General features: G+C 37.1%; 1 protein-coding gene across 2 annotated transcripts in view; it reads left to right on the plus strand.

Annotated features, from left to right (window-relative positions):
* Positions 1-19,005, plus strand: part of sox1a (SRY-box transcription factor 1a) — a 71,852-nt gene that overhangs the window by 17,987 nt on the left and 34,860 nt on the right. The window contains exon 3 of one of the 2 annotated variants that reach the window (XR_006925229.1): positions 12,038-12,196. The exons of the other annotated variant lie outside the window; for it this stretch is intronic. The gene's annotated coding sequence lies outside the window, so the exon portion shown is untranslated. The remainder of the gene's footprint in view (positions 1-12,037; positions 12,197-19,005) is intronic. 2 annotated transcript variants of the gene reach the window in all.

The following is a 19,005-nucleotide window of genomic DNA, read 5'->3' on the forward strand; positions in this document are numbered from 1 at the left end:
CATGAGCTGGGCTGGTTGGTTGCTCAGTAAGTTGTTAATTTCCAGCTTTTCTCTTAGTTGGAAATTGATCCATGAATATTTTTGGGATGGCTGTGCTGTTATATTTTTGGGCTCCAATGTTGTGTTTAGTCTATTTGCAGCTGGTAAGGACAGTGGTTTTAGGAAGCCTGCATTGTTTATGACTATGAAAAAACTTCACAGCAGCAAGTAGTTTATTTTTGTAATGGTTTCAGGCAATATCATGCTTTACTATCCAAGACAATTTGCTCAAGAAGAGGCTGATTGAAGTTGTAACTGCATCTCTTGCAATGTGCTCCTATGTTATAGATTGCTATTGAATAATGGTTATAAAACAATCGTGATTTCTTTCTGGTAATGCTCCATTGTTTTCATATACAGCTATATCATTATACATATCATATATATATAATGTATTAAAAAGAAGATTGTGGGCTCAAGATAATTTATAGATATCAATCAGTGTTTGAAAATTTTATATCATTCCATTAATAGATTGTTGTGCTAAGAGTAAAATTTCAGTCTTTTAACATTAACTAAGTTGATTAAGCAAGAGTTTTGTGACAAAAATGGTAATAGGAACAGTATAGCCATAAGAAATCATAGTACTTTGGATTCTTAAGTACATTTGAAGGCAAATACTTTTGCACTTTTACTCAAGTTAAAGTTTAAAGGGAGCACTTTTACTGGAGTAATATTTTACATAGTGTATCTCTACTGTAACTCAAGTACATTGTTTGTTTGCTTCGTCCACCACTGTCAACAGGTATGGTGCAAATGTGAGTGTGACTCAGAAGAAAAAAATCGGTTGTGAAAAAATTGACGGTTCAATGACTGCAGTATTTATTGGATTTTAATTACTGGCTCAGTTTATGACTTTATGATTCCCACATCCATGGCAAAATATCAGGGTTGCATTCAGATGACCATTAAGAATTTATTGTAGTTAGCATACTTTTCACATACAGTACAGCTTGTGGGAAAAGATTGAAAAAAAAAAATATAGACTTTTGTTTTAAAAAAAATGAATGATGTCAAAGTAATATGTCGTGCAAGAAAAGTTTGTTTTCTAGTGTGCTCCTAAGTCAGACTTGCAAAATATATACCAGTTTATAGATCAGTTTATTAATTAAAGCAAAGTTCACAAATGGCTTATGTAACAGGTGTTATGTTCATTGCATATGTAGAATTAAACAAAAGTGAAAAACATTTAAATGTGTATCTGATATGCCTACCTGTATGCGTGCAACTTCTCCTTTAATTTTCTGACTGCGGGTTAATCTTAATTTCCTGCCTTTGCACCTCCTCTTCCCTTTTAGTCTATAGGGGAGAGCTAATGAACTCTAATTAATCAGATTACATCTTTGTCTTAAAAATAACTTTTATGCTTAAATTCTTCATCCAAATAATTATTTTCTGTGTATTCTGCCGATTTTCTGTCCTCGATGAACTTGAAGCATGTGCTAATTGCATTGCACATTACACAGGAATGGGTGAATTTACACAAAATACCGTGTTTTATCAGGTATGCTGTTTTGTTACTAATGTTAAAAAAAGGAACTTTTTGCTTTAATGCTTTTTCTCTTGCCTAGTGCACTATATGGAAGATCTATATGGGACACACTATATAAAAAAAATACACACAATGTAAAAAATACTTTTTAATACTTACTTTTTAGATTAAATGAAACAAGATTAAATAGTCGACCTGTCAGCAAATGTCTGTTTATTTATTCCACCAAAAACACAAAATAAATAACGACCAGTTACACTTACAAAGCGTTGACAAAAGTACTGGGACACTTGACCATTACACCAACAATGACTGTAATGAAAAAGTTGTCTAAATGCATATACCTTAATGCTGGGCACGGTCTTGCTGAATTAGACAAGGGCCTTACCCAAACTTCCCACAATATGGAAGCATAGCATTGTCCAAAATATGTTGGTATGCTAAAGCATTAAGACTTAGTTACACTGGATAGGGCTTAGCCCAATTCCTGAAAAACAGCCCCATACCGTTATTCGACCAAACTTTACAGTACAATTGGCAGGTAATGTTTTCCTGCTATCTGCCAAATACAGATTTGCCCTTTAGACTGACAAACAGAGAAGAGTGATTTGTCACTTCCCAGAACATATTTCCAGACCCTTTAGAATCCAGTAGCGATATGCTTTACCCCACTCCATCCGATGCTTGGCATTGTACACAGTTTTTGTACTGATATTAATTGGAAGTTTGAAATTGGAAGGTATGGAAACAACAGACCATTGACAATTGACAACTGACCATTTACATACCATGTGCCTCAGGTGACCCTTGCTCTCTGTGACTTTTTGTGGTCTTCCCCATGCTATCTGAATAGCTGCTGTTCCTAAATTCTTTCACTTCCCAGCTGACTGTGGAATAGCTAGCAGGGATGAAATTTAATGAACCTGACTTGTGGAATCCTATCAATGTACTTACATGAACCTATAAGAACAACTCTTTTTCATTATTTTTTTTTACACATATGTTTGTAAATGCAGACTGCATAGCTAGATGTTTGAATTTATACACCTGTGGCAATGGATCTGATTAAAACACCTGAATTTAATAATCATATAAAATGTATCTTGTGTATGAATATATTTGTTTTTTACTGATCTTATTTTACTAATATAATGATCTAAGACAGTCTTTGATGCTCAGTGGTCAGTTCGTTGCATGCTCTTGGATGATTTCCTTTCTTAGATGTCAGGAAACTTAACCAGTCATTTTTCTTTCATCATTGAGAGAAGGATGTAAAGCTGATATGTGATCTCAAGTTTATGTCTCAGGTCATCCGTTACCTAAAGGGCCCCTTCAGAGTGAGCATTATGGAGACAGTTGGAGGAGCAATGTCAGCTTGAGTTACACCTGTTACTGTTCGAGGATTGTGCTGAGTGCATCCCCACCCTTTTCCACCCTCACCCCAGGCATCACTGAGACATTTTGTTTCCTATAAAACATTGTTTAAGAATATCAAAAGGGAAATATGGCAACAGAAATACGACAACAGAAATAGCCTTGTCATCAGAAAAGGCTATTTCTGTTGTCGGTCAATCTTGAATAGGTTTTTAAAATGCCTCGGATTATATGAATGTATATTCAATTACGAAATCAGCAGCCAGAAATTTGTAAAAGTTTAAAAGACATTTTTTTCTGGGTAGTTTACTCTAAAGCTGTGAAGCATAGGTATTCAACTAAATGTATAAAGGACTTGTTATATAAAATTCTATGCTTACAAAGTGTCCAGAATATGGACATAAGGAATATGACTTAATTTAAACATGACTAAAAGTTACCTTTTATGCTTAAGCATTATTGTGTAGTTTATGTTTATATATAAGCCAATTAGAAGTGGATATATTCTTAAGTACAGTTTTCAGTCAGCTGAAATACTTTGGTGACTTCTGATCCACACTGTGTTCCAACAGTTGGTGAATCTTGTTCTATAGTAACTTTATACAGTTTATTATACTAATAACTTTTTAGTGGTTTAGTAGTTGTTGTAAACTATGGATTTTATTTTTTGTATTATATATGTTGTAGGATATAAACAACTTTCTGATATGCATTAATAACACTATTCACATTTTATGTTTTGGTTGGTTGTGTACTGCAGCACACGCATATACTGGTGTTGGAGCGTTCATTGGCGTGTAATGAGATCATCCCTCCATGCTGCTGGCTATCAGAGAACACCATCAGTGAAGAGAGTCGATGATCCATAGGGAGATGAGAAGCCTAATCCTCCTCTTTCCTTTCTCCCTTTCTCTTTCTGCTTAGGGGAGTCTCTCATCCCTTTCTTTCTTTCTTTCTTTCTTTCTTTCTTTCTTTCTCTCTCTCTCTCTCTCTCTCTCTCTCTCTCTCTCTCTCTCTCTCTCTCTCTCTCTCTCTCTCTCTCTCTCTCTCTCTCCCTCCCTCCCTCTCATTCTGCATTATTATATGCGTCTTGGCTTCCTTCCTCTGCCTCTACCAGTGCCAGCCAGTGGGAAGATGAGGCAGCAGTGGAATTTAGAGTCTAAATATACTCACCGTGGGTAAACATGTCCGATCATAGAGAGAGAGAGAGAGAGAGAGAGAGAGTGAGAGAGCACTCTAATCCAAGCAGTCTAAAAGAGATTACAGATTTTGTTTATAATCCACTCGGGTTGAATCTACAAGAGTGTGCATATGCTGCTGCTTTTTTAGTTTGGCTTTACATATATATTACTCATACATATTGCCCACTAAGGATAATGGATGTGGAATTTGCATCGTATGACATAAATAAGTCTTTCCTCATAGGACTGGTATCCACGTGTCTGGTTTTAAACAAGAGTTAAAGCAACTGCAATTCTACATAAAAACACTTAGAAAACAGAAAAACTTAGAAAACTTTAAAATTATGATTATTTTATATGATTTCTGATCTCAATCAAACAAAAAAAAAAAAAGAAATTTAAATTATATTTTTGGATAAATGCATTCAGTGCCCTGATATTTAAACTAGAAAAAAAGAATAACCCACAGAGCATGACATATAGGCTCTTACACAAAGTATTGTGTTTTTTATTGATTTTTCACCTTTTATAGATTTGTATTAATGGGATACAAATGTGAATATATTTACAATTTAAAAAATACAACAGAAATAATGCCAACATTTAATAAAGCGGTTGTAGAAAATTTACTCTAATTGTGTTCTGATAATTTGATAATGAATTCTCTTTGGACACCTTATTATTATATTTACCATAATGCTACTTGAAATTAAATTAAAATTAAAATTGTATTTTAGGTGATCAATGTGCTAGATTATACAACCTGAATGTATCATACTGTACCATACCTTTCCTTACTATACCATACAAGTCCTTATATGGCACTAGCCTTTTTTTTGTGCTAAACCTAAGACATGAAATTCTATAATTTACACTCAAGTCTCAATAAAAAACGATTTTTTCAGTCCCGGCAGGACACAGAACTGTGGCGTCTCCACAGCTAAGCACAACAGCTCCTGTTTTCACACAGCCACTGATTAGTTTAGTGTCGCCTGATTAGAAATTAATTAAAATGATGAAACAGACTCCTGGGGGAAGGATGTGGCTGATGACTTTCATGCAACCATTATTCCTTAGTCCAAGGGGATGTGTTTGTGTGTGTGTGTTTGCATGTGTATGATAATCACACTAATGTTTCGTGCGTTTTGGAAAGACTGTGTGTGCATTGTAGAGTCCCCTCCCCCAATCTCTTGTTGTCTCTTTTCCACTATCTTCAACAGCAGCTTTCAAGAAAACCCTCTTCAAAACTCCATGTCCCCTACATGTTGTCTTTTAAACCTCCTTCAGTTCATTCTCTGTCTTTTGCTCTTTCAGATCAATGCCAGAAATCTTCTAAGTTTTCTTTTCTCTCCTGTCTCCACCTGTGCTTTGAAGCCTGACAGATATGCATTACAAACATGAGCTTAAAATAGATGTTTGCCCACCACTGTATTGGTGTATACATTTACTATGTGAGCAGGATGTCAGTTTGAACTATGGAGCGCAGAAGTAAGCATCCACACAGCAAAGCTTTAAAAAACAAATTTAAATTAATTACCTGAATTGTTTTAATGAGCACAGTAAGTATTATGTAACGGTAAATGCTATGTCGTATTAGGGCGTGATAACATCAGCCTTATGGATGGCACACAAATTGCTACTCCATAAGCGGTTTATACAGCTGTTGCGTTTCTGTATTTCACAGCTGAATGAACCTGTAATTGGAGCCTAATGAAGCCCTGAGGGGCTGGGTGGCAGCGAGCGAACACTCCGCTATTTATTTAACTGTGGACTCTTCAGATTAAAAGGCTTCAGTGTTTACCCCATGGCTCAGTGGATCATCTTTTCAATTTAGCCTGACAAGCGCTGAACAGCAATCCCTCAGAGGCACACTCAATCTCCAATAGGTGAAGAGAGGGAGAGCATGCGAGTGTGCATGAGAGAGTGTGTCGTGAGGAAAGAGGGATGAACAGAGGGTGCTGTTTTGAAAGATTAAAAATCCTGAAATTGTTGTAGTTGACAGGATTATTTTTGGTTGAAAGATTTTAAGTTTGGATTTATGTGTCTTACTGTGGTATGTCTGTGGTGTTAACTTTGCGTATGTTTTCAGGTATGGACAGTGTCATTTCTTAGATGTTTATTAGTTTATCTTTTGGGTATTCTTGTTTATTTTGTGAAAGTTATTCCTATTTTTTTTATTATTAGTTAACATGAAAGTGGGGGTAGCTGGCTGGCTGGCTGAATAGTTGGATTTAATTTTAATAAAGCACTTTCACAAATTTTAAATATCTCTTCTTCAAATGTTATTTGAAGCATAAAACATATAGTATCAGGGTTGCACAGTGGTACTGTCTTCATCCTCACAGCTCCAGGGTCTCTAGTTCAGTCCTGAGTCTGGGTTACTGTAAATGTAGATATTTATGTAATACATTTACATTTACATTTAAATGTAATACATTTACATTTACTTTCAAAAACCTACTAGTTATGCAAAATACCCATATATACCCATATATATACCCATATATATATATATATATATATATATATATATATATATATATATATATATATATATATATGATCCTGAGCAGGATGAAGCGGTTACAAAAGATGAAAGAATGAATCGTACTCATAAACACAATAATGGATTTCACTTTTGTTTAGTTATTAGACTTGTTTAACAATTATCAAGCAAACCTACACTTTTTAGCCAAAATCACCATACCATCATACAAATATATACTTGTTAATCATACTATTCCAAAGCTGATCTATCCTTTACTTCTCCATCAGTCTCCACTTTTCTGGGAAGGTCTTTTTTTTTTTACTCCATTGATTTGTCTTTAACCCAGCCATTATGGTTGCACAAGCCAGTGCACTTTTAGTGACCAACTACCTGAAATTTATATCGGATTGGTCGAGGCCCGGGTTACTAACAACCACAACAGGTATTGTTAGCCAACAGGGTACCGGTGGAAACTGGGCTACTGTTGGCTGAAGGAGGAGAAGGAGAGGAGAGAAGACATCTACAGAGATAGCAGGAAAAGAAGACATGTAGGAGAGTGGAGGTTAGGGTTGGTACTTTTAATGATGGTACTATGCATTGATGTGGTGAAGGAAGACATGCAGGTAGTTGGTTTGCAAGAGGCAGATGTAGAGGACAGAGAAGTATGGAGACGGATGGGAGCAGCTGAAAGAAGAAGAAGAAGAAGAAGGCTCCATGGATTTATCTTTAGCCAAGATTGTTAGTAAGGTTTGGCTCTAAAGTCAGGTGAGGAGTCCTGGTGAACAGTTTGTGCTTCATTTCATCACAAAGATGTTCAGTACACAAGCCCTAAGTATGGGGCCCTTAGTTCCAGTAAAAGGAAATCTTAAATCCATAGCATGCAGAGAAATTATAGATAATTGTGCTTTCAATTTAGAGGAGACAGTTTTTGGAATGCTCACTTATGGCTGTGATTATCAGGTGTGAATATACTTTAAGCCATATAGTGTATAATGTGTGTATGTGTGTGCTCATCTGACTGAATGAATATAGATGTGTAAATAGGTCTAGCAAGTTTGTTATGAACCTTGAGCCACTCAAGGAGACCTGAGGTAGCAGGCAGAGGCCCAGACAGAGGCATCTTTGTTTGAATTGTAGATCTGTGGGTGGTCCCAATGCAAGTAGAAAGACACATTCAGTTCCAACCAGATAATGAAATAAACAGAACCTATTACAATAGCTGTCCTCCCTCATGCTCCCATCCTCCCAAATTCCCAGCCATCATAGTTGTCGCTTCTTCTAATAGACCCTACTATGTGTTGTGTGTCTATCTAAAATGTTTTCAAGATTTGAGACAGTAGCTGAATGCCATCTGTCTACAATTAATTTCTTTCATCCTTCCTCCTCTTGTCCTATTTTCTCACTCCAAGCCCACTTTACTTACATCCTCTTACTCTGCTCTCTCTCTCTCTCTCTCTCTCTCTCTCTCTCTCTCTCTCTCTCTCTCTCTCTTTCTGTGCTCCCAGTCAGTGCAGTTCTAAGTGGCCTCTCATGTGGCATAAGAAGGAAGTGAGGTGAACTCTGGATCTTTAGATTGACCCACCCTCTCATTATGCCATACTTGCTTTAGAAAAAATTGGGAAAGACATAAAATAGAGAGAAAAAAGAATGAGGGACACACGCTGGATTCATTAAAGGTGGTGACACTTCTGAAATACTTTTGAGAAGTATGATTTAAGTCATTCAGAATTCACCTACCGATTCTGTTAATTTTTATTTTAGACTTATTTTAGCCAAAATAGTCTAACTTCTGTTGAAAGTAAAAAAGAAAGTACTGCAAATGGTTTATTCTCTATACAAGTTGTTGCTTTATTGTTGTTTGGGGTTTACTAATGAGCAATGTGACAAATATGTTATTTCCTGGGTCTTGACCTGTGTTCTTCATGATAACTGATTAAATATGTATGTGGCATGTTTCTTCCCTCCTTTGGTCTTGTTTATACTGACCTGGATTCTTTGTTCTAAATTTTTATGTATTCAAGGCTATGACTGGTCTCATGGCCTTTTTGCTGACATTTATTGGGCCTGTGCAAGGACATGCCCTTTTCTCCATCTCACCCATTCCTCCCTGTTAATCAGGGGGGTCTGAAAACCAGGCAGATAAGCCCATTGTTTGGCCTGACAATGTTCTGATGATATGGCCAGAGAGGATCGGTACCCTGTGCCTCCCTTTTCACAACTAGACTGCCACCAGAGAGAACTCATTACCACAGAGCAACCAGGTTAATTAGCTGAGAGAGAGAGAGAGAGAGAGAGAGAGAGAGAGAGAGAGAGAGAGAGAGAGTCTGGATAGGGAAGAGATCGACATCTGTACTTATTCTTGACCAAGGTTTTTTTTATGGTTCTCCTGATGCTTAATTGATGATGAGGAGTTACCTGTTCTACTCTATTTAAGCATGGACTAATCATCTCTGTATCAAATTAAGTATTCAACTTTGTTTGTGTTTCCCATGGTTATTAAAATCTTGCACTATATAATACATTTTCTTTACAAATTAACAAGTAGGTGGAATGTAATGAAGGCTGGGCAATTTGATCAACAGGGGGAGCTCTGTAACCCTCCAACTCTCCATCTTAAGCAATATTTATACGATCTGAAACCAGATTTGATGATATGCTGCAAAAACACACTGCAGTGAAACAGTAAATTATTTAATCAGTTGTGCTGTACCGTTTGGGTTTATGTGTTTGTCCTCGTAGTAATAGGAGTGGTTATTGTGCTAGTTTTGGAATGTGTGCTCTTGTAACATAGAAATAATTTATGTTTTGGTTGTGAAGCAAAGAAACCCTTTCATGTCTGCTAAGTGTTGGAGTTAGTCTGTGGTGAGGACCATTTTTCTTTAGAAGCTGTGTGACTGAATTGCTGAATGAAATGTAGGTGACAAGATGGTGTTAGTAGAACCTGTTTCTGTAGCTTTTTTCTTTGTGTGGTCTACCACTGAAACTTTACACTCTGGCTCAGAACTAATCTGTATATATGTATAGGCATCTCTCGCTCTCTGTGTATGGTGTGTGTGTGTGTGTGTGTGTTTGTTGCTGGTTAATGTGAATCAGCTGGAGCTCAGCACAGCTAAATTTCATATTTCTGCAGTACACTTCTTCCTGCTAGGTCAGTTCACCGTTACTGGTCCAGGCAGCTTTTAGCCTGCTTTAGAATACTAATCTCTGAAAATGGGGCACCATGACAAGCACCTGTTCAAGTACTCTGTAATCTTCATCACATTGACTCTGGCCTTCCTCTCATACAGTGTGATCGAAATGATAGAGATCCTGAAGAGTTTTTCTATGTCATTACTGGCGCATTTCTGATATGTCTGTGGTCTTTTTAAACTCAGCTAGAGATCTGACATAGAGTTGGAGCTGCTGTACATGGAGGGTTGATAGAAAGGGAAAAAGTCAAAGGCTACCTAGTGTGTCTCTGATTTGTGTTTGTGTTTGTGTGTGCACACGAATGCACGTGCAACACCACACCAGTATCATGCCATGCTTAAGTTACAGATTTGGCTGATCTCAACTCTTCCTCCCGCTCCTCCACCCTTCTGCCCTCCATTGTTTCCATCCTCCCTCCATCACACCCTTCCTTCCTCCCTCCTTTCTACCTCCTTCCCTCCCTCCCTCCCTCCCTCCCTCCCTGTCTCTCCATTCTCCCTTTTCTTTAGAAAGAGCGAGAGGAGATGAGCAGAGCGAGGGAATCCATGGCTATTGTGTGTCAATCACAGTATGTGTCATGGTCTCTCCCCCTCCTGGTGATTAGCTCTCTTAGTGCAGCTCTGCAGTATCTCCTCAACAAATAAACCCAGCCTACAGCCAGCCAGTGAGGCCTTGGGCATGAGTTCATACACACACACACACACACACACACACACACACACACACACACACACACACACACACACACACACTCACACACTCCAATTACTTGCATCCCTTTGTGACACCCAACTCATGCTATGATATGAACTTAAAAACAGGTTAAAAACAGTAAAGAACTATTGCATTAGACCAGTATGACGTGTTTTCCAGTGTATGGGACTTAAGGATTAGTGAATTTTGCTTGAATTCATTAAATCAAATTTGGAGCACGTTATCTTTGCAGGTGCAGGATCACAGTAGCCTCTTCATTATTAGAGGAAGTAACCTGACCTCTCAGCCTAACTAAAAAAACAAGGTCTCAGGTTACAGAACACCACATAATTCATGGCCTGTTTATGGAAAATTATGCTTACTGTACGGCGTCTGTATTTACTCCATGTTGGATACATAAGAACATGGTGCATGGCTATTGGACCACTGCATGATATAAGACATATACTGTACAGCCTACATTTCTTTATTCTGAGCTTAGTCTTATAATGTGTACCAGTTTCTCAGTCATAAGACGTCAATAGCTATTCTGTATGTTGGATAAGATACTGAGGTAGAGATGGTGTCACTGCAACCTCTTTCTGTAGCTCTTTCCTTTGTGTGGCTAGCTTTACTGTAAATTCCTGCTGGAGGCAACTGGAAAAGATCCTGTTCCCCAGCAGGAAGGGAAGAAACCATGTGGATGTTAATCTTGTCCCACTGCATCAGAAGTGGGTGGAGAGATTAAATTCTTTCAGATCATCGGTGTTATATCATATCATCATAAAATGTATGAGAATTTCTTTTGCATATATTATAAATCAAAGTTATATTTAAAAATGGTTAATACTGATTTCATTAATAGATCTTTCCTTCCTTTAATTCCAAGATTAAAATGAATAAGACAACAATTAATTCTGTACAACGGCAATTCTTGTTTCATTCATGTGAATATCTGAAACACTGGTTGCTTTCTACTTTAAGGTCATCTAACTGCATCTAACAGAAAATGAAAAATAAAATGTGATGCATTTGAAAAGTATGATTTGACTTTGCAACCCATCTCATAAAGAACAACACTGGAGTCAATTTATCATTCTGCTGTCTAACCAGCTTTTAGTTATACACATAAAAACAAGCAGAAATTCCTAATAAATACCAATTAAAAAAGTTCTGCTCCAATTAAAATTGACACGAGTTACCCTATTAGCCAAGTTTACATGCTTACAACTTCAGAAATGTATCCTTGTTGTGGGGCTGCTTGTGGTGGAACTAATGTCTTTGTTACAAGTAATATATAATATGAAATAATATGCACAACTACAAAAACACTCCATTCACTGAGCACTTTATTAAGAACACCTGTACACCTACTATTTCATGCAATTATCTAATCAGCTAATTGTGTGGTAGCAGGGCATAAAATCATGCAGATGCATGCAGGCAGCTTCGGGTAATGCTTACAAAAAATACATCAGTATCAAAATCAGTGATTTTGATCATGACATGATTGCTGGTGTCATATAGGTTAGTTTAACTATTTATAATTCTATACAATTGCTGACCTTCTTTTTCATTCAGGAGTTTACTCTCTAAAATTACTGGTGCAACAAAGAAAGACATCCAGTGACAGATGGGAATGCCTTTCTGATGAGAGAAATCAGCGAAAAATGGCCAGACTGGATCAAGCTGACAGAAAGACGACAGTAACTCTGATGGTAACCACTCTGTACAATTATGGTAAGCAGAAAAGCATCTCAGAATGCACAACATGTCAAATTTTGGGACAGCTTAGATGCAAGCTAGGAGCTAAAGACCATATCATCAAATTCCACTTCTGTCAGAACCTAAAGAACTGAAGTAACACCTGGTAGAAACCTTGCTGCAGAGCTGATTAATTGATTAATGATTAGTTAATCAAATTATTTAAATGCATATGAAAATAACAGTGACAATATCTGTAATAACATAAATGTTTCTATTTTGTATTACTGCCAATTTATGTATTGTATGTACAGTATATTGACCTTTATGTAGACGTCCAAGGAATATATCTTGTCCAATGAAATCAATCTTTCTTTTCAGACCTTTGCTTTCATATACAATATATATATATATATATATATATATATATATATATATATATATATATATATATATATATATATATATATATATAACTGTGTGTGTGTGTGTGTGTGTGTGTGTGTGTGTGTGAGTGTGTGTGATGAGGCTATTGGATTTGCATTTTTTAGATGAAGTTTGCTGTGTTGAACACCACTGTACAGTATCAGGAGCGCTGGTAGCGGAGCGCGCTTTGGAGCGCGTGCCCGTGCGCGTTCCGGCGGCAAGTTTGAGCGCGCCAGTAATTTGGGTAATTTTATTGCAGGGTTTGTCTATCCCTGAAATTACTACGCCAGTGTCTTTGTGTGCGCTGTAATTTGCCCGTTTCCCTCGTCCTGATTGAAGTGAAATGGAGGCTACTGGCGCTCTCTCTCTCTCTCTCTCTCTCTCTCTCTCTCTCTCTATCAACAAAAGTATCCCCCCTCCGCCTCCCGTTTCATTCAATTCTTTTCAATTCAAAAGTTAGAATAGACGTGATGCAAAGTGGAACCTGAACACTGAATATGATGCAGTGTTGCAGGAAAATAATATGCAATGCTGCAGTAAAATAGTAATGATAATGATAATAATAATAATAATAATAATAATAATAATAATAATAAAGCTTTGAATAATATTTTTTGTTCGCCTCCTTCTCTTTATTTCTCCTTCTTCTAACTATTATTATTATTATTATTATTAGTAGTAGTAGTAGTAGTAGTAGTAGTAGTAGTATTGCTATTATTATGTAAATCTAATCTAACAAGTTTAATTGGACAACAGGAAAAAGGAGATGATGAATAATTTTTACATTATTATTGTCTCATCTCTTTCACATTGCATAAAACACTGCACTATTTGTGAATGTTAGATTGCCATTGTCATGTGTGCTTACCTTATATACATACACGTGCCAGCGACGGTTTATTCTGTAATTATTAGAAGGCAATAGATTGTTACCAAACTGCTAAATCGTGTTCAGGGTCTGAACGGGAGGCTGTGACAAAATGCTCTGCTGTTTACCATGGAGACGAGGGGAGCGCACTCTCTGTTTCTCTGGTAACCGAGGCCTTTCTCCACACCGAAGGCTATTGAGCTCCCAGGGAGAGACAAAAGAGCGGCCTGCGCTGGTAATTTCTTATCTGGAAAAAAAAGCCCATTAGTGCCTGGGTTTAACTAGAGCCTACACAAAAGTAGGAAGAAATCATTGCCATACAGCCCTGCTAACGTGATGAGGATGAGGGGGCTGTTGAAGGTGTGCGTGTACATGTGTTTGTGATTGTGTTGGTATCCAACCCAGTGCCATCCCTTCACTATGTAAACATGGAGGTTCTTCATCGCATGTGGTAAAGGCATCACACAAAAAATAGCATGCTGTTGTTGAAAAATTAAACGTCATCACTACCATATTAACTTACAAGAAAAGGATCTAGAAATATGTTGCATAGATTCCTCCCCGACTTGTTTTTATGGATTTGTCCTGTTGCGCCATGCAATACATTTTGATTTAGTTTCACAATTGAAGCTGAATAAACCAGGAGAGAACTGGACAGAGATGATCCAGTTTGTTTGTATCATAAATTGAATTCTTATTGATCTCTGCACCCTGTTCTCCAGACTTCCAATAAACACATAAAGAAGTAGAAAAAGAGAGCTGATGAAGGAGGGAGGTACATCAGGTGACCATGGCGAAGAGATATTGACCTCTCTCCAAAAGCCCCACAGAAACATAGTGACCCCCTTGCTTAAATGCCACAACCCACCCTCTCTCTAGATGTGGATTGATGTGACATTTGACATAATTGTGAGGACAATCTATTTCTCCTTCCTTTATTTTGTCTACCCTCTTTTGCTTTCTTACCCTCTGCTTGCACACAAGCACACATAATTTGAGGTTACACCTGTAAGAGTATTTAGGCTCATGTAGAACGAGGAAAGCTGAGCTTGGGAAATCCTTATCCAAAGCAAACTGTCTCCCAAGCCTGTTATTTAGTTCTCACATATAATAGAGCCCCTTTAAGTGGAGAGATAAGCAGCTATCCAATGTTGGGTAGACGATTTCTTGATTTCTTATGATTGTTGCTCATTGTTCACTTTCTTAAGGCATAACTCAATTTGTGGAATTTATAAGTACCCACTTATCTCGTGGTGGCTCGGTGCCTCATCATCATAGAGTCATAAAATAATTTTAGAAATATTATAAAATATACTTTTCAGGGTCTCTGAGTTGTATCATTGAGGGTGCATGTTTTTTTTTACATTTACTGGTTAAAAATGTAATAGTAGTGGTCATATATTATGCACTGTAAATTATTTACAAATCAAATAGATATTAGGTCCAACCTGATGTTATTAACCCAGCTACATGGGAAGTGCAGTTTGGTTTATGTAAACCAAGGTGATAAGGAAGTATTTTCTAAATACATTTTAATTTTTTTCATCAATTGTGTAATGTGTATGTGGCTTTTTTTCTGGCACATTGTGTTGTCCCTATTTAAGGAATTCTGTTATTTGTATATTGTATGTTTTTTCATGCAATTTCTAAATGTTTAATAATGTAATTCTACCTCCTCTGTAATGTTCCTGTAGTGTGTAACCCGACTGTCTTATCAAAGTCCCACAACCACTCTCATTAATATGGGGTCCAGACTCCTGAATCCTATGCATCATTGTCTAGATTTAGGAGGCAGGCTAATCACTCAGCTCCTATCAGCTAGCTGACAGAAGGCAAGCAATCATGCCTGTCAGCTGGCCAGGAATCATGAGAGATCAGGAGAGGTTAAACAAGGCTGACATACGTGATAATGAGGACTCAGCTATAAATTAAGATCTGACTATGATAAAGAAAGAGGGGGAAAATATCCTTGCCCTATCTGAAACTTAAGAGTGGCATTTTAGTGCGTAAGTGTGTGTGTATGTGTGTGTGTGTGTGTGTGTGTGTGTGTGTGTGTGTGTTAGAGGGAGAACGAGACAGAATTAGTTTGAGAGTGAGATTCAGTGTTGCACCATCATCTTTTTGCTGTCTGCCTATGACACTGGCATTTTACTCTATACTGAGGACTGAATGAAACCATCCCAAATCAGCAGAGACATCTGATAACATGTCCAGTAAGTTCCTGCTATCTGACAGGAGCCTCTGCTCTGACAAGAGATGGAATGGGAATTAGAAAAGAAAGGCAGCGAGAAAGCGTGATTGAGAGGTTAGAGCAAGAAAAGGTTCGGCAATATGCTGTAATGAGTGGGACATCGTTTTGATTGCTACTGGTCCAGATACTATAATATCTTCCTCACAGATATGGAAACAGACAGCTGAAAGTTCTTTCCAAGAAGGAGCAGATGGACTCTTATCTGACTAAGTTTTTTTTGTTTGGATTTCTGTACAATTTCAAATAAAGAGGTTAGAGTAACTGACATATTCCCTCTGTAGCTAAAGAGATTAGCATTACAGGACCTTTAGTGAAAGCTGACAGGGAATTAGGAAAAGCCAGGAAAAAGTAATCCATCTTTTATTTTCTTTTGTTGTATGATGCTGTGTTTGATCATAGCTGTGGGCACATCTGAGCCATGTAAGCTTTTAAGATGCTCTTCTGTAATTGATAAGCTTCCTGAGGCACAGAGAATTCGCTCTAGGATAGATCACTCAGGCCATAGGAGAGGTTTGCAGCTCTATATTTTACAAATGTTTTTCCCCCCCTCAGTATTTCCATTTTTCGTTTCAGGCTCTCTCTGTACACTTATTGATTTTGTGTGTGTGTGTGTGTGTGTGTGTGTGTGTGTGTGTGTGTGTGTGTGTGTGTGTGTGTGTGTGAGTTGGGTGGGTGTGTATGTGCATGTGCTTGTGTCAGAGGTTTTTTTCCATTTCCTGTACTTCAAATCATGTCTCCGTTTGGAATAGAGGTTAAAGGCATGACATAGTGCCCACCCTCCATCTGACAGTAAATACCCTCGGTTCACTCTTCTGCACCAGCACACTCCTCACAAAATTTTGTAACGGGGTGAAGGAAATAAAATACACACAAACACACAAATAGAGTCATAGTTATAAAATTCAGGATGAACTAATCCTGTGCATCAACAGCTTCAACTTTTATTGTATTGACACATGGTGTATTTTTGTACTCCCACAGTGAGCTCTGTCTGTGTACAAGTGTAATCGCAGATGCACAGGTGCTTTCTTTAAGAAAATCTATGAAGGGAGTGATGCTAAGTGAGTGTGAGAGAGAGAGAGAGAGAGAGAGAGAGAGAGAGAGAGAGAGAGTGTGTGTGTGTGTGTGTGTGTGTGTGTGTGTGTGTGTGTGGCGGGGGTTTCAAGGCATTTGTGTGCAGGTGTAATCTCATCTCCAAATATAAGAACAGCACAAAATAATATGCCTCCTATGCATAATAATTACAGAAAGCATAACACACACACACACACACACACACACACACACACACACACACACACACTTTTGGTATATATTAGCTATGATTACATGATTATAAACAATAAAATTAATTATTTAGACAGTCTATCTAACAGGTCTAGCTAAAAAAATAATAATTTGATCACTCTATCTACCAGATTACACATTAAAAGGTAAATGTAACACAACTCAAGACTGAAAAATTCCAGAAATTTCCAACAGCCTTAGGTGTAATATATTATTATTTTTAGAAACTGTTGATTATTATTATTATTATTATTATTATTATTATTATCATTATTATTATTATTATTATTATTATTATTATTATTATTATTATTCATACATTTATTACAATTATAAGAGACAGTAATTAAGGCAAGGGATTTTAAACCCACTTTAATCATTATTCCTATTTGAATGTCTGCGAATTGACTGTGAGACCAGGTTTCTTCATGTTAACTCCATTTTATTCACATGCACCTGATTGTAGGTGGCATGAGACTTGCTTTATAGTAGGTAAGTAAACTCAGTTGTTAAGACTTTGGAGGCCTGCTCAGAAGGTTCAGTGTTTCAATCTTAGCTCTACCAAGCTGCCACTAATGGCCACTAAGCCCTTAACACTAAACTGCTCAGTTGTATCAATGATATAATTGTAATTTGCTCTGGATAAGCGTGTTTGCCAAATGCTGTAAATGTAGTAGGTGTAGATCTCTTGAGAGGCACTCGTTTCTCATGACTGTAAAAGTAATTGTTTTGCTTCAGTGTATACACACAAAAGCATTTGAAATTTAGAGAACAGGTACTTATTTTTAATAGAGATAAATATCTTAAAGAAACTGTTTAGATTGTTGAGAAGAATTATTATTGCCCATGGGTTCTTTGTACTTATTACGGTGGTCTTTTTCTAGACATTAATAATTAAATTAATACTTTGTGTTTGACAGATAAAACTTGCACTCTAAGTTATTAATTAATATTTATTCAAACTCTGTCAGTCAGTCTTTTGGTATAAATGAATTAAATTGCAATCCTTGCTAATCTGAAAAAATGGCAAACAAGCCTCCAGCTGACAGTACTACAGCGCACAAGGAATGGAAGCCACAGATGTTGTTTCTTTTGTTTTAAGGACCAACATAGCTTATATATGATCAATTATTATGAGAAGAAATTATTAAATCTAATTCATTTGTGTACTATGAGTATGTTACCATGTTGGAAATAGTCCCATTGGCAACACATATAAACAGCGGTCTATTCTTAGTGATTGATTGGAAGTTGTTCAGTCCAATGGTAATTACACTTCTAAATGCAGCAGGGAATTAATGATCAGTGTTTTCAGTACATGTAACCTTGCTTGATGTTTAACTGCATGTGCTGCATTTCTGCTAAGTATCATGGGAGTGACAGATGCTCTGTTCCCTCCTTGAGCAGGCTAAACCACTCTTAATCAATCTGATTGATTTAGTTATATACAGAAGAACAACAAGAGACAGTGAATGGATCTAGACTCAGTCAGCAAACACAATAAGCTGTCAGTCCTAATCCTGTTCCACTGGACTTCAGACAAAAGGTATCAAAACCACAAACCCTCTTAGGAGAAGTCGATCAGTATATACGAGGTTAATGACAATATGCTTATAATTCATTGCATAAATGCAACATGTCCTTCTTTTAATCGTTTTGTGCAAATTGGTGTATGCCCTTTCAGATAGATGAAGGTTTTAGTCTCTTTTTATTGTAGATGTATTTTTTTTGTTGTACTGGACTAATAATAATTTTCTCAACTGATTATCAGTGTTATGTCATTTACAGAAATATGAGTAAGGTAAAAAAAAAATTGGGATGAAGAAAGAATGTGAGATTAAGGAGACAAAAACCAAGAGAGACAGAGATGGCATGAAGAATGTAGAGACAAATTCTGTACATGCAGGGAGAGAGAGAGTGAGATAGAGAGTGTGTGCAAGAAAGAGAGAGCAATTGAAAAAGGGGGAGCAAAGGGGGAAATATGAGTGGAATCTGACAGAAGCACACCCTCAG

This window comes from Silurus meridionalis, chromosome 3 (assembly GCF_014805685.1).
Source record: "Silurus meridionalis isolate SWU-2019-XX chromosome 3, ASM1480568v1, whole genome shotgun sequence".
Lineage (NCBI taxonomy): Eukaryota > Metazoa > Chordata > Actinopteri > Siluriformes > Siluridae > Silurus > Silurus meridionalis.